The sequence below is a fragment of the Lepidochelys kempii genome, chromosome 1 (genome assembly GCF_965140265.1).
Source record: "Lepidochelys kempii isolate rLepKem1 chromosome 1, rLepKem1.hap2, whole genome shotgun sequence".
In the NCBI taxonomy this organism is placed as follows: Eukaryota; Metazoa; Chordata; order Testudines; family Cheloniidae; genus Lepidochelys; species Lepidochelys kempii.
The window spans coordinates 125,988,116-126,003,205 of NC_133256.1; positions in this window are offsets into that span (position 1 = coordinate 125,988,116).

Below are 15,090 nucleotides of genomic sequence, written 5' to 3' on the forward strand. Positions count from 1 at the left end.
AGAACAGCCCTTTCATCTGAGTACACGCTTCTCAACTTAGCCTGTTCATCTCATCTCTACAGGCAAGCAAAATAGCAACAAGGCAACTAAATAAAGAAGGTGACAACACAGCATCAAGATGAAGCAACCACCCAGCCCAGTGTTGTTTCTATGAAGTGATGACATCACCCAGACTTCTGAGATGCAGTTTGCAAAACCACTGCCAAGGGATTAGATGTATTTTTTTCTTGAAGTGGTTTTAATGGAATATTGAAATGCCATTGTAATTTAAGATATTAAGAGTTTCTCCTTTTAAACACTGGACTGTACTCCTGAAAAGGAGAAATAAGTGAGTCTTGGTAAACAAAGAGAAATAACATTTGATTTGAGTTTAAGATTCTTAATATTAATTAGTTGACCCCTCAAATGGCTTTAAAACACATCCAGTACTCACACATCTGTCACTAACTGGCTGACCCCAGGCAAGCACACATAAGCCACAAGACCCCCAAAATGGTGAGTAGCTACGGGGGCAGGGTAAATCAATGTTCCTGGACCCTGCTGTACACTGGGCATGTGGCTCTTGGGGAGAGCTAGCACTGTAGGGTGGGCCTGATAATCATTCCTGTCCCCACACTTTCCACAGGAGGTGATCATTATGGAAGATATCTCACTGCTGAGGGTGAGCAGGGAATCAAGGGAGGGTCTTCTCCAAGCCTGCGGCTTCCACCCTGGCCCCTATGCAGCTAGCCTGCATGCAGCAATGGTTTTCCTCTGCCCCACCCCCGTGACAGCACAGTGGCACGGGAAAGTTACCGGTAATGGGGCAAGAAACAAAGCAGCTCTGCTAAGGAACCTGCGGGAGCGGATTGTCCAGTATCTCCATGAAAGTTTCCTGGAGATCTCTGAGGGAGATTCCCAAGAACTGAGGGAATGTATCAACAGCCTGTTCCGCCGCTCAAGCTAGGCACGTGGTGGGAGACACGCCTGCTTTCTGCAACCCTCCTGCCCCCAACCACTGGCTTCAGCAATTCCCAAAATCAGATCCAGGGGGCCTCCTCTCCTGTTTGCGCTTCACCAAGATCCGACTGCTTTGTGACTGGCTAGGCTCCTCCAGGGTAGAAAAAAACTCCTGACTGCATGTCTCTCTGGCCTCCAAGTCATCCTCTGCCTCTGGTTCCCCCACCCCCTCTTCATCCAAGATTGCCTCCTCCTGGCTCTTGACTGGCACATGAGCCAACAAAGCATCCACAGGGGCTTACACAGTGGAGGTGGGGTCACCACTGAGTATCACCTCCAGCTCTTTGTAGAACTGGCAGCTCATGGGTGCAGCACCAGAGAGGTGGTTTGCCTCCCATGCCTTGTGGTAGGCATTCTGCAGCTCCTTCACTTTGACCCTGCACTATAGTGTGTCCCAGTCATGGCCCCTTTCTATCGTGCATCTAGAAATCTGTCCATAGGTATCATAATTCCGATGGCTGGAGCACAGCTGTGAATGCACTGCCTCCTCTCCCCAAATGCCAGTGAGGTCCAGCAGCTCGGCATTGCTCTAAGCTGGGGATCTCCTGGTGCGTGGAGCAGGCATGGCCACTGGAAAGATGCGCTGATACCACTGCATGCATCACCGAACAAACGTGAAGGGGACTTTCAAATTTTCAAAGGAATATACGGGGAGGGGCTGACGGTTGGTCACCTGAGGGCAGGGCAGTAGAGGTCAAACCGAAGGCCAGAGAGGTGAGAACAGGCATTGTGAGACATCTCCCGGAGGCCAATCACAGCGCTGTAATCACCACAGTGTCTGCACTGGCACCATAGTGCTTTAGCCCCAGCGCAGAAAGCTCTACGCCTTTCGTTGGGGTGGGTTTTTTTAGAACGCTGCATCTGCGCAGTTTCTGCGCACTAAGTGGCTTGGCAGTGTGTACACCTTGGGAGTTACAGCGCTCAAAGCTGCTTTACTGCGCATAAACTTGCCCCTGTAGACAGGGCCTTACTCTTCAGGGCAGGATCTGTCACCATATTATGTCCTTTAATATCACCTTTTGGCCAGAACTTGCTCCATTGTGGTCTTTCAGCTGCCCCCTGTAAACTGCTTGCTTTCACTTTTTGCAGCTTACCCTTCCCTGGAGTGTGTCCCATAATCATGGCTCTTCTAGCAAGGATAGATGTCATATGTTTTCACTTTTACCTTGCAGGTCCCTACAAGTAACATTTTTATCTCTCCTTGGAGACAGAAGACTTATGTGGTTGGAAAGATTCACCTAACAAATTTCTTAGCAAAACAAGCATTTTTGTTGTTTGTTTGTTTGTTTTTAAAGTATAGAGAAAAATAGATTAAGGAAAAGTAAACAATTCCTCCAACACATGTCAGGTTTTACAATTCCTAAATGCTACCTAGTAGTAGGCTATTTTCAGTTTCAGTTCCACACACAGATGAATACAGTAAACTGACATTCCAAGTAAAGCTCCCTCTGTGACCCATCTGGTCCCAGCTTATTCATGCTGTTCCCCTAACTTGCCTCTCTTGTGTGTGTCTCTCTGTCTGTCTCTCTCTTCAGCGAGCCAAACTTCTTGCTGGTTCAGTGACTCTTCAGATGATAAATCGTTAACCTATTTTCTAATCCTCCTTTGTCTCAGGAGACTTCCTGTTAGGTAAGTACCTCCTATCTCCAATCCAGTTTTAACCTGATCTAGGAGAGTCCAGGCTACTCCTAAGGTGCAATGGTACAGAAGATTATTGCTCCATTGTTTTGGTGGATGGGTCTCTTTGGCAGGTGGGGAGAACAAAGTCTTCCACTGTCCACTCCTGTGACATATGGATTTCTTACAAGGAAAAGAGTTTGTTTTACTCACACAACTTGCCTAGGTATGAGTATCCTTACAAAAAACATAAAACTAATAAACAATGCCGTAGCTTCACCTTTTCTCACAGTGCCTGACAATGTGGCCCTACGCTCAGTTGGAATTCCTAGGCACTACAATAATTAATAAATACCACTTATATTATTTTTATGGTTTTTTTAAGAAAACACGTGACTGGGCAAGTTATGTGAGGTAAACAAACTCTTTTTCTTCTAAGAAATCCACCTGACATAGAAGTGGAAGAATATGTTCCACCCACCTGCCAGAGAGTACCCATGTGCTATGGAAATATGATAGTTACTATGGTGAACAGCCATTTAGATTATGCAAATTGATCTATACATTTCTAAGTCATCCATCATCAACCTAGTATTAAACCATGATGATGTGTAAAATTTTCAAAAGTACTTACGTGGCTTAGGAACCTCCGGGCATGTCTGCATATTGGGGGATAATGTGCATGACAGGTGTCTGATTTCTAAACTGCACTAATGTGTTGCACATTGATTGATTGGTCCATGTAGACCTTGCTGGTGTGAATTAATAGCTCCCTAACATTCATTAATGTAATACTGTTTGAAACACCACTATGTTAAAGCTAGGGTGACCAGATGTCCTGATTTTATACAGGCAGTCCCAATAGTCAGGGCTTTTACTTATATAGGTGCCTATTCCCCTCCACCCTGTCCTGATTTTTCACATTTTCTATCTGGTCACCTTAGTTATAGCACACTAGGGAACTCTTTGTACATACCAACAAGGTCTACATGGACTAATGAATCTACAACTCATAAATGCAGTTTAGAAATCAGTCAGCCATTGTGCACATTACCCCCAACATGTAGACATACCCTAAAAATCATTGGAAGTCTAATGGCTCCTAAGTGCCTAAGTCACTTTTGAAAATGAGATTTAGACTCCTAAATCACATAAGCACTCTTGAAAAAAAATTACTCAGTCTCTGAATTTTCTACATGGGGAAGTTGCTCCAGAATAAAGTAGGCTACAAATTTAAAGCACAATAGCTATTCTGTAATAACTCCTCAGTGTACACTTATTCTGAAATAAGAATAGCCACTGGGAGAACTATTGCAGAATAGCTATTTCAGTCAGTTTCCTTGTGTTGATGAGCTTTAATGAATGAAAAGTATTTTTAAAAGAATGAAAAATAATAGGGTGAAACCAGATACCAGGAAGAGATCAGGGTGTGGTCACCTAAGAGAAGAAATAATAAACATTTTTTTTAAATAAAAATAAAGTCATGGGAATAATTGTACTACTAAACTTTACTGCCCAGTCACCTTGCTTTTGTATTCTTTCCATCAAATACATGTTTGCATATTGTATGATTAGTTTGCATTCTAATAGGGACCTAGAATGTGCGCCTGATTCTCCACTGTCTTGCACTTTGTGTAGTCGTTTACTTCTGTGCAAAGAGTTTGTAATATGTTACCAGCATGATTTGGAGAAATGACTACACCAGGCACCTGAGAATCAGGTCCAGGTCCTCTTACTCTCTGAAAAGTGTTTAGTACACTTCAGTTACTGTATAAAAAATAAATGCTATTGTTTAGCAATGGTCTGATATTTTTTTGCCATGAAAATTTATCTTCTGAAGAAGGAAACCAAACAAAGGGAACAGCTGCAACAGGAGAGATTGAGAGAGCCCCACCCACTATAACCAATAGCCTGGTGGTTAGGGCACTTACTGAAACCCTTAGCGGGGATTCGAGTTCAGATCTCCTACACCCCAGATGAGTTCCCTAACTACTGGGCTATTATGTGTAAGGGGGCCACTACTCCTTCCTTCTTGTATGTTTGAATGGTCTCCTTGTGAATTTAGTCTGAAATCTCAATGTTTTGTTTTGATAAAGGTGAGATGGTACTTTTTGACATTTCAGATCTTTTTTGTTTTGACCAAAACAATTAATCATAATTGACACAAATTTATTAAAATATTTGAGTTGACCCAAATCTGCATATTTTGGTGAAAAAAATTTGCAGTCTATCTATGGAGATACAATTTTCTCTCCGCAATACACAGAAGCTGTAGAACAGGTGGGAAAAACAATGAAAGAAAATAGTGTCAGTGGCAAAACTCCCTTTGAATTCAGCCATGCTGGACCAGGACTCTCCTGTAACCTTCAGGGGTGATATCCACGTCTACTTTCCAAGCCCAAATAGTCAGGCTCTGTGCAGGTGAATAATGGAGGTGAAATGAAAGCCAAGCACAGTGCCTGTGACCTCTATTCTATTCTGTAAAACTGGGACTTCTCATATGAGAAAGGACTACTTGAATAATAGGTTGTAGTTTCAAGCCCTGGGAACATACTGTCTCCCTCCCTTGGTCTTTACATAATACAAACACACTAAACTTGTGTCAAAAACTCTCAACCACTTTCTGAGATTTTTCTTTATTTTAACAACAACAAAAACCTAATTTTGAGCAGGCTGTTTATAAGGGGTTTCACTTATTTATTTCTCTGCATGAACTACTGTCTCAGCTCCTAGTTCCTTAAAGTGCAATGCAAACCTTAGTATCCTTCTGTATTGAAGCTTGTCATAAATATAAAGGGAAGGGTAAACCCCTTTGAAATCCCTCCTGGCCAGGGGAAAGCTCCTCTCACCTGTAAAGGGTTAAGAAGCTAAAGGTAACCTCGCTGGCACGAGACCAAAATGACCAATGAGGAGACAAGATACTTTCAAAAGCTGGGAGGAGGGAGAGAAACAAAGGGTCTTTGTGTCTGTCTATATGCTGGTTTCTGCAGGGGATAGACCGGGAATGGAGTCTTAGAACTTTTAGTAAGTAATCTAGCTAGGTATGTGTTAGATTATGATTTCTTTAAATGGCTGAGAAAAGGATTGTGCTGAATAGAATAACTATTTCTGTCTGTCTATCTTTTTTGTAACTTAAGGTTTTGCCTAGAGGGGTTCTCTATGTTTTTTAATCTAATTACCCTGTAAGATATCTACCATCCAGATTTTACAGGGGGGATTTCTTTATTTCTATTTACTTCTATTTTTATTAAAAGTCTTCTTGTAAGAAACTGAATGCTTTTTCATTGTTCTCAGATCCAAGGGTCTGGATCTGTAGTCACCTAGGCAAATTGGTGAAGCTTTTTACCAAACCTTGCCCAGGAAGTGGGGTGCAGGGTTTTGGGAAGTATTTTGGGGGGAAAGATGCGTCCAAACAGCTCTTCCCCAGTAACCAGTATTAGTTTGGTGGTGGTAGCGGCCAGTCCAAGGACAACGGGTGGGAATATTTTGTACCTTGGGGAAGTTTTGACCTAAGCTGGTAAAGATAAGCTTAGGAGGTTTTTCATGCAGGTCCCCACATCTGTACCCTAGAGTTCAGAGTGGGGGAGGAACCTTGACAAAGCTAATGAGACCTACTTGGTCTTGCTGCTTGGCTGAGTCAGCAGGAAAGTATTGTATCTCCCCGTAGTGTCCCAGAACTTGACATCCTGTCACAATCCCCATTTTTTTCCGTTTAGGATACAGTATGGTTATTAACTTAGTAGTAAGACTAGTACTGCTGGATTTAAAATTGTGTTTATATTTTTGAAAGCAACAAAGTTCATAAGCAGAAGAAAACATCTCAGTCATTTAAAACATGAAGAATAACACTTATTTACTAGTTCATTTTTTTAACTTTTAAAATATAGCAGTAGACTCAGTGAAATGCAACCGTGCCATTCAGGAGTTAGGAAAAATAGTTACACCTTGTTATTCTCTTCTTTGATGGATCATGTCACAGGATTCACACGCATGGCTCTCAAACCTCCAGCACAAGACTGGCTTCAATTCCCAAAGATAAAGAGCTTTGAAAGGCTGTGCCTCTCCCATTTATCCTCACCTCCTTCACCTACTCCAACAAGGGGAACATTCTAAACCTGCCACATAAGTGCCATAAACTTCCAGTGCCTTCAACACCCAGGGGTTTTGGTGGTTGCTTTTTCAGGAGGATTTTTAAGCAAAAGGCTAAAGTATTAGCTAATGGTAAAATAACTCCCTTGCTCTGGAGCTATGGTATAAAACAAACACATTTTTGCAGACATACCAAAATATATATACACACAGAGTGCAAATTGAGTGGAAAGGGGTGGGTGGGTAAATGAGAATCCTGTGAGATCAGATCTTCAAAGAACCAGAATTACAAGGTAAGTAATTTTCCCTTCTTTAAAGATATCATCATCACAGGACTCTCCCTCTTTGAGAGACATCAGCTACAGAGATGCCCCCAAGTAAAACAAAGAACAATCTACACTGCAGTAGGTAGCAACTGACAAATTCCTACTCCCCCACCCCCAAAAAAGCAGCAGACATATAGAAAGAATTGGACCCAAGCCAAGCTTTTTCCTTCCAATGACTGTGAGGCATAAACAAGGTCTCCTGAGGATAAATCCTCATGCACCCTCTTCAAAGTGCAGGCTTGCACTATCAAATCCCATTCTCCAGAGTAGGGGATATCACTAACCAGAGTCTAGAGTCAAGAAACCCTTTTTGCCTTAAAGGGAAAATTCAGGATGAATAAAGAAGAAAACATCTCCCAGATCTGGCTAGCTATGGTCATACTAGAAACAGCCAGAGGGATCTCTGTAACCATCAAGTGACAAACTGACTGTCAAGGGCACCAGAGGATGTACCACTCACATGGCAGGACTGGAATGCTCAGAGGAATGTCCAGAGACTGCAGCTTTGGGAGTTTTTGGCCAGACTTAGCCTGCAAGCCTTAAACCCAAAAGTAAGGGTTGTGTGATGGTGTCTTTCACAATTCAGGGCATCTGCACCTGTACTTGTATTCCCCCTCCATTTTCGACCAAGGGCACCCACCCTAGGCTCCTGGCTCCTCAGCTGTCACCTCTCTAAGGCAGAGACCCACATCTCGCTCCCTCCTGACTGCACAGTTGCCTGCCTTTATTGCCTAAGCATGTCTGCATCTGTGCTTTGCTTTCTCCTCAGAGGGTATAAATAGTGTAATTGCCCACAGCTATATTACTGCACAGCCCTTTTGAAGCAAACATGTTTATTTCTAAAGTGAAAGCATTACAGAGGAAACATTACAAACAATAAGAGAACCTCCATGCCTGTGAATAAGCTTACCCCAAATCACTCCCAACTCCAACAAGGATTCTGGCAGGTGATCAGTCCTTCAGACCCAACAAAGGGGTTTTTCTTTGGCTACAAGTTCATAACAGCTGTTAGCTCAGAACAAGCATGCCATTGAATCTGTGAATCCTCTTTTTTGCAGCTAGGGACTTTGATCTTCAGGTAATCAGCAGACAGTGGGTTTGTTCTCCGGGTGTAGCTTCAAAAGGCTGGGTCCAGAGTTGGGAATTTACATTCACATCCTCCCAAGTATTTCCTAGGAAGCCAACTCAGCTTTGTTTGTCCCAAAGGTTCCTTCTTGCCTTGTCTGGCACATTGTTTGAAATAGTCCTCTGAAGCTCGTAACACTTCCCAGGGTTTATGTTGGCCACATCTCCCATCTAGTTACATACAATTCCACAATAATACATAAACTTTCTGGTTTTAATACAATGAACTCCAAGGCTACTTACACTTCATTCAGGAAGGTTGTTAAAAGATATTGCCATATCTGTCAGTGTCTTTAAAGTAACCCTCCTTATCATAGAAGACAATGCAGTCTAGTGGAATGTGGACTGGACTGGGAATCAGCCAAGTATTCCTGGACTATGTCATTGATTTACTCACTGTGTAACCTTGGGCAAATCTCTTCTGTAAAAGGGGGATGATACCCCACTTCTCAAAAGTGCTCCGAAATCTTGAAAGGGCTATGAAAGTGCTAGGTATTCTTATTTATTTTTATTTTATGAAAACAACAATAGTTAAATCTATCATAACTACATCTTAAAATAAAAAAGTAGGGGGGCAGCAAAAAGAAAAAAAATCTGTCAATTGAATATAAAAATGATAATCACATTTTAATTATTTGCCACTGACTTCTGATGCCCTGAAATAATTTATTCTTTGCTTAGTCTGTTCTCTGGTATCAATTAGATTAACCATAAGTGTAAATCTGTAATTACATACTTAACATTGTAACATTCCAAGCTGGTCTGTTTTCTCTTTTCATTTTTCAGCGTCACTTAATTTAATTATGGGAACATCAGACAAGAAAGATGGAAAAATCTTTGAAGTATTTTTCTTGAAATTCTTTTGATTTGGAGGAAGTCAAGAAATTTTTTTAGATCTTTTAGATTTCATTTTTGTGTTCTTAAGTATGATACAAGCTTTTATATTTTTCACAGTTCTTGCAATACTAAAGATCTATATTTCTTCCAGTAAGTGCAATACATGTTATAGCCATCAATATTTTTGGCTCCTGTTTAAAGGCCCCAGTTCAGCAAAGCACTCAGGCATGAGCTTAACTTTAATCATGTGAGTTATCTCAGCCTTATTCAACAAAGTATCTAGGCACATGCTTAAATTTTAACAAGTACTTAAGTCCAAGTGAAATCAATGGCTTAATGCTTTGCTGAATAAGGATGAGATTACTTATGTGCTCAAAATTAAGCATTTGAAGTGCTTTTTCTGAATTGGTGCCTAAAAAAGTGAGGTGATCTCTTAGTTTAAAAATGAGTACATTCCAAATTATTAAATTAAAAGACCAAGTTCAAGTTCCTTTTTGCTTTTAAGAAGGAGAGATTCAGAATCAGGATTTGTAGATTCTCCTCCCCACCCTGCCACTGCTTGGCTATGATCATCAGCAAGTCACTGACATAGTGGTTTGAGTAATATAAAACCCACCATATAAACATAACTGCTACTCTTGGGGGAATTCTGCGCTACAGCGCAAGTGCTGAATTAATATCCCCCATAGACTTTTCCCCCCTGCACAATAATTGATTCTGATGGAGAGGTGAAAGGAAGCTGCAATTACACCTTTCACCCACCAGGGATTATGTGGCACCAGAAGAGAAGGTAGAGCAGCCAGCTCTGGAGAGGGAAGGGGCAGGGGCAGCCTTCCTCACAGCACCCTGCCTATGGGGCCAGGTGAGGAGGTATGAGATGGGAGGGGGGACAGACAGAGCAGGGCACATGGGGCTCCTCGGGGTGGGTCACAGGAGCTAGTGGGGTGACAACATTGAGTGAGGGGCTGAATAGGTGTGGGGTGCAGGGCCACATGGGGACTGGGAGGAGTGGGGGTGCAGGGCCATATATGCATATGTGCCTGACTGAATGGGACAGGCTAGGGGTCAGCCAAGGTCTGCATGGGAGAGGTTCTCCAACTTCCTAACAATCCCTCCTCAAAAAACCTGTTTCATACTTCTCCCACCCACACCCAAGAAACCTCCAGATTCACTTCCCAGCAATTACTTCCTGCTCCCTTAGCTCCTCCATTACCCCTGACTCCCCCAAGCCTTTGCACTGCTCTGAGCGGTGCGGGAAATAGTATATGTATTTTGGTTAAATGAATTACTCAACATTCTGTATTAGTTTGCCTAGATTCCTTAATCTATTTGTCAAAAAATATTTTCTGTATCTTTTTTGTTGTCAGTATTGTTACAGACATACTTGCTGACAGGTATTTTGAAATAAATTACCAAAATAATTGAAACTGGAGTGATTTTGGCACAGAATTCCCCAACGAGCAAACTGCTTAATCTCTAGACCATGTCCAAGTGCACACCCTACATTAATTGTTCAGATTCTGTCTTGCAGATGGCAGTTGTGCCATTGAGGGACTTAAATGTGAATTGAATTATTATGATGTTTTTGCTAATTTGTTTTGCATTTTGTTAATGGGTCAGAAAATGTTGACAAAATATTAAAGGAAATTTTAACTAATGTTCTTGTTAATTTTTTCCTACAAAATTTTCTGACCAGGTTTAATTTTGTAATGATTTTTGGTCTGATTAGCAAAAAAAAAAAAAAATAAATTTCTTTTTTAATCCTCTGCTGAAGAAAGACCAAGTCCTTCTCTCTCTAAGGGCTAGATTCTACCAATTTTACTCCCAATGAGTAGTACTTTACTTCAAAAGTAGTTTTATTAATTGCTGTTTCGGTCAAGAAGTCAGGTACTAATCATTGTGAATAAGGGCTTGTCTACATTATAAAAAGAACTTGTGTTATAGCAAGGAATAATTAACATGAATTAACTAACATAAATATTAAACACTCAGGGCTAGATTCTCTTTTACACTTAGTCCCCTTTACACTGCTCTGGAATAGTTTTAGCATACCATACAACAAGATATATATATATAAAAAAAACTTAAAGAATCCATACTCAGTAAATCAAGATATTAACGTAGACAGTTTCAGCAACATATAAACAGACCAATAGCTGACTGATTTTAAAAAATACCTGGCTATAAAACAATCCTGCTATATTTAATCCCCATTCTCTGGGCTCTGTGATGATCATGTTTTCAGTATTTGTCTTTGTTGTGCGTCAATGGATCATTACTTTGGACAGCTGAAATAAATCACTGTTACGGGACACTTGTAGCAGTGCATTTAAAATGCCTAGGCCTGATACTCCACTTGGTTAAACTGATGATCTGCTGTTGTTACTCTCCAGCTTAGAACCAAAACATTGAATTCATAGGTAGGTGATAGAACCGGGGTCCACATTATCTCAGGAGACAGACAATTGCATACAGTTGTCATTTTCTCATTGCAATTACCTTCAACCCCAGGAAGAATGAAGGTTCATGGATCACCGAAGGAAGGTCTTTATCTCAGAGGAAAGGAAGCGTACAGTCAGCAAAAGATTGAGAATGGTATTTCTAGCTGCACTGACGACTCATCCTGAGCGCCATAATAATCATTAGATACCTTCAGTCAAGGGTGATGCCAGTGTTCTGGCAAGTTTCCCAATATGTTTAACTCTTCCTACCATCATCATCTTCCTTCATCCATGCATTTAGTTCTTCAAGGCACCATGGCATTTTGGTGATGGCAGAGACTTCATAAAAAAGCCTAGATTCACTGTTTTTCCCCCTTCTCTCCATTAATTGATAATGATATAAGCTGATCATTAAAAGATACTTTTGTAAGGCCTGATTCAAACCTATTGAATCTTTTACACACATTTTAAAATCTGTACAGATGTCTTTAGAAAAGATGTACTTATTCTGTTGAGCTTCATATTAGGGACAAGATTCTGCTGTTTGCTTTTAACTTCTGTTGTTTCAGTGTTTCTTTCTTTTTTTCATGTTAGGTACATTTTATTATACACTCATTCAAATGGCCTATTAAAATATATCTAAAATATTGTAAACATATCCATTTTATAATGCTTTAAAATATTGTCATTACCTGGAGACTGTTTTAATATCCTGACGTGCATTTAAAATATATGCCTCATCATGAAAGCTAGAAAATTCTGAAATAATTTGTCTGTTTTAGAGATTACTGGGCTATTTTACACATGCCTGGAGATTCTTAGCAGAGAATTCCACTTGTGTATGGGGGAGTCTCAGAAGTCTCCTGCCCCTGGAATAAGGAGGAAGAAAGAACACACTAGGGTGCAAGAGGAGCAGGAGGAGATGTGGAGAAGCAGAGCTCCATGACACCTCAGCCAAAGATGGCATAAGGTCAATTAATCTCCCTAATGCTCTAACTTCTTTCCGCTGGGCCTTGCAGTTGATGGTCATAGAGCCACAACTAGCTCTCTGCAGCTGCCACTCTCCATTATAAGTATAGGGTCCAATCCTGGTCACTTTGAAGTCAAGGGAAGTTTTGCCTTTGATTTCAGAGGGTGCATGATTCAGCCCACGGTGCAGACCACTGAAAATTAATAGCATACCTTAGGAAGGGATCAGGATTTCACTGGTTTCCTATTGCAGTCAGTTAGGATTTCAATCTTGGCTTTGCAGCTCAAGAGGGAGATTGTGCCGAGTGAAATCACAATCGCCCTCAGAGTCCCCTGCTGCTCCAGGAAGAAGTAAACTGTGTCCTGTTGCAGCGTAAGTGCCCTGAAGCAGCACTGTTCATATACCACCAATACATGCAGAGGGCAGAACCAAGGCTATACTCACTGCTCATCCACCCCATGCATCCCCTTTGCAGAACCCGTATCCCCTTTTCCTGTGCTACCTAGTATAGGGGTATAAGTGCTCTTCCTGATCCTGCTTCCTGCTTCCATCTAGTGAGCCTTTGTTCATCTTCATTTACAGGGTTTGTATATGTTACATGATGTGTCTATGACTGATTTTTATCAAATGCATTTACATTTACTCTTTTTTCCATATAAGTGTTGAGAGCTTGCTGCTATACTGTTCTCAGAACTGCCTGGGCCTCCCTGCCTATTAACTAGAGCTGCTGGAAAAAAATAGGTTTCAGAGGAACAGCCGTGTTAGTCTGTATTCGCAAAAAGAAAAGGAGTACTTGTGGCACCTTAGAGACTAACCAATTTATTTGAGCATGAGCTTTCGTGAGCTACAGCTCACTTCATCAGATGTTTACCGTGGAAACTGCAGCAGACTTTATATACACACAGAAATCATGAAACAATACCTCCTCCCACCCCACTGTCCTGCTGGTAATAGCTTATCTAAAGTGATCAACAGGTGGGCCATTTCCAGCACAAATCCAGGTTTTCTCACCCTCCACCCCCCCACACAAATTCACTCTCCTGCTGGTGCTAGCCCATCCAAAGTGACAACTCTTTACATAATCAAGTCGGGCTATTTCCTGCATAGATGAAGGTTTTCTCACATCCCCCCCACCCCCATACACACACAAACTCACTCTCCTGCTGGTAATAGCTCATCTAAACTGACCATTCTCCAGGTCCTGGAGAATGGTCAGTTTAGATGAGCTATTACCAGCAGGAGAGTGAGTTTGTGTGTGTATGGGGGTGGGGGGGATGTGAGAAAACCTTCATCTATGCAGGAAATAGCCCGACTTGATTATGTAAAGAGTTGTCACTTTGGATGGGCTAGCACCAGCAGGAGAGTGAATTTGTGTGGGGGGGTGGAGGGTGAGAAAACCTGGATTTGTGCTGGAAATGGCCCACCTGTTGATCACTTTAGATAAGCTATTACCAGCAGGACAGTGGGGTGGGAGGAGGTATTGTTTCATGATTTCTGTGTGTATATAAAGTCTGCTGCAGTTTCCACGGTAAACATCTGATGAAGTGAGCTGTAGCTCACGAAAGCTCATGCTCAAATAAATTGGTTAGTCTCTAAGGTGCCACAAGTACTCCTTTTCTTTTTGGAAAAAAATAGAGGCTTTGTGAAAATTTTTGAAATAGTTTTATTTCTGCGGGTTTCAGAAATGAACAGTTTTTCATTTATTCAAAATGTTTTGATTTTGAACATTTTTTGTTTCGCTTTCTTTCCCCCCCCTCCACCCCCACTGATCCGTGGGAAAAGATAAAGAACTAAGGGAGGAAAAGTTCAGAGAGGAGGAATAAACCAAAATGTTTCCATTTTCAGGTTTCTTGTGGGGAGGGAGATTGTTTTTTTAAGGCAATTTTTCAGGAAGAAGACGAAAAAGGATTTTTTTTAAAACTAGTTTTAGTATTAACTTTAACTTTGCTAAACCAGTAGGTTTCCCCATAAAGGACAGCTTGTGCTGAAGTCCTCTGCAAATCTTTGTCTGCCCAAAGTGTTTTTGTGGCTTTATTCTTTTTCAGACACTTTGCTGCCTTAACTTTTTAACAGTGGTGCTAGTTTCATGCTATTGAGTGGCTATGTTTTTTATGTTGTTTATATATTGTGGGATTCTTATCTGCTTCTGTTTTTACACACCCTTTGATCAGCAACCAAGCTGTCTCCTTGTTCAGAACAAGGGTCATATGTCATGACGATATTAATAGAGCTGAAAAGGTTATTGTATTGGAAGAATCTGAAGAGCTCTCTCATAAAACTATACTGCATGGCTATATTTTGTACAACATCTTTCATAAAAACTGCCTCTCAAGCTATTTTACAGCATGTTATAATATAACCACAAATTTAAATGATAAATAGCAGCAGAGGAAAATTAAAAAGTTATAGGCAAGGGAGAAAAGGAGATATTTTATTTGAAAGTTAGAATGAGATGCAGAGTCAATACAGTGGCGTGACAGGAAAGCTGTTCCAGATGGAACTGCAAGGGAGAAGCATTGGTGACGATCACTCCAGCCTGGAGAGATTCTCCCCAGAGAAGGGTTGGCAGTGGAAATACTGCCACCTTCCCTGAGGGCTCCTTCTAAGGAAAACCAACCTTAACTTCTACTAAGGATTTCCCAGGAGCCCTGTCAGCAGAGGCTACTCAGGAGATTAATTGGACCAG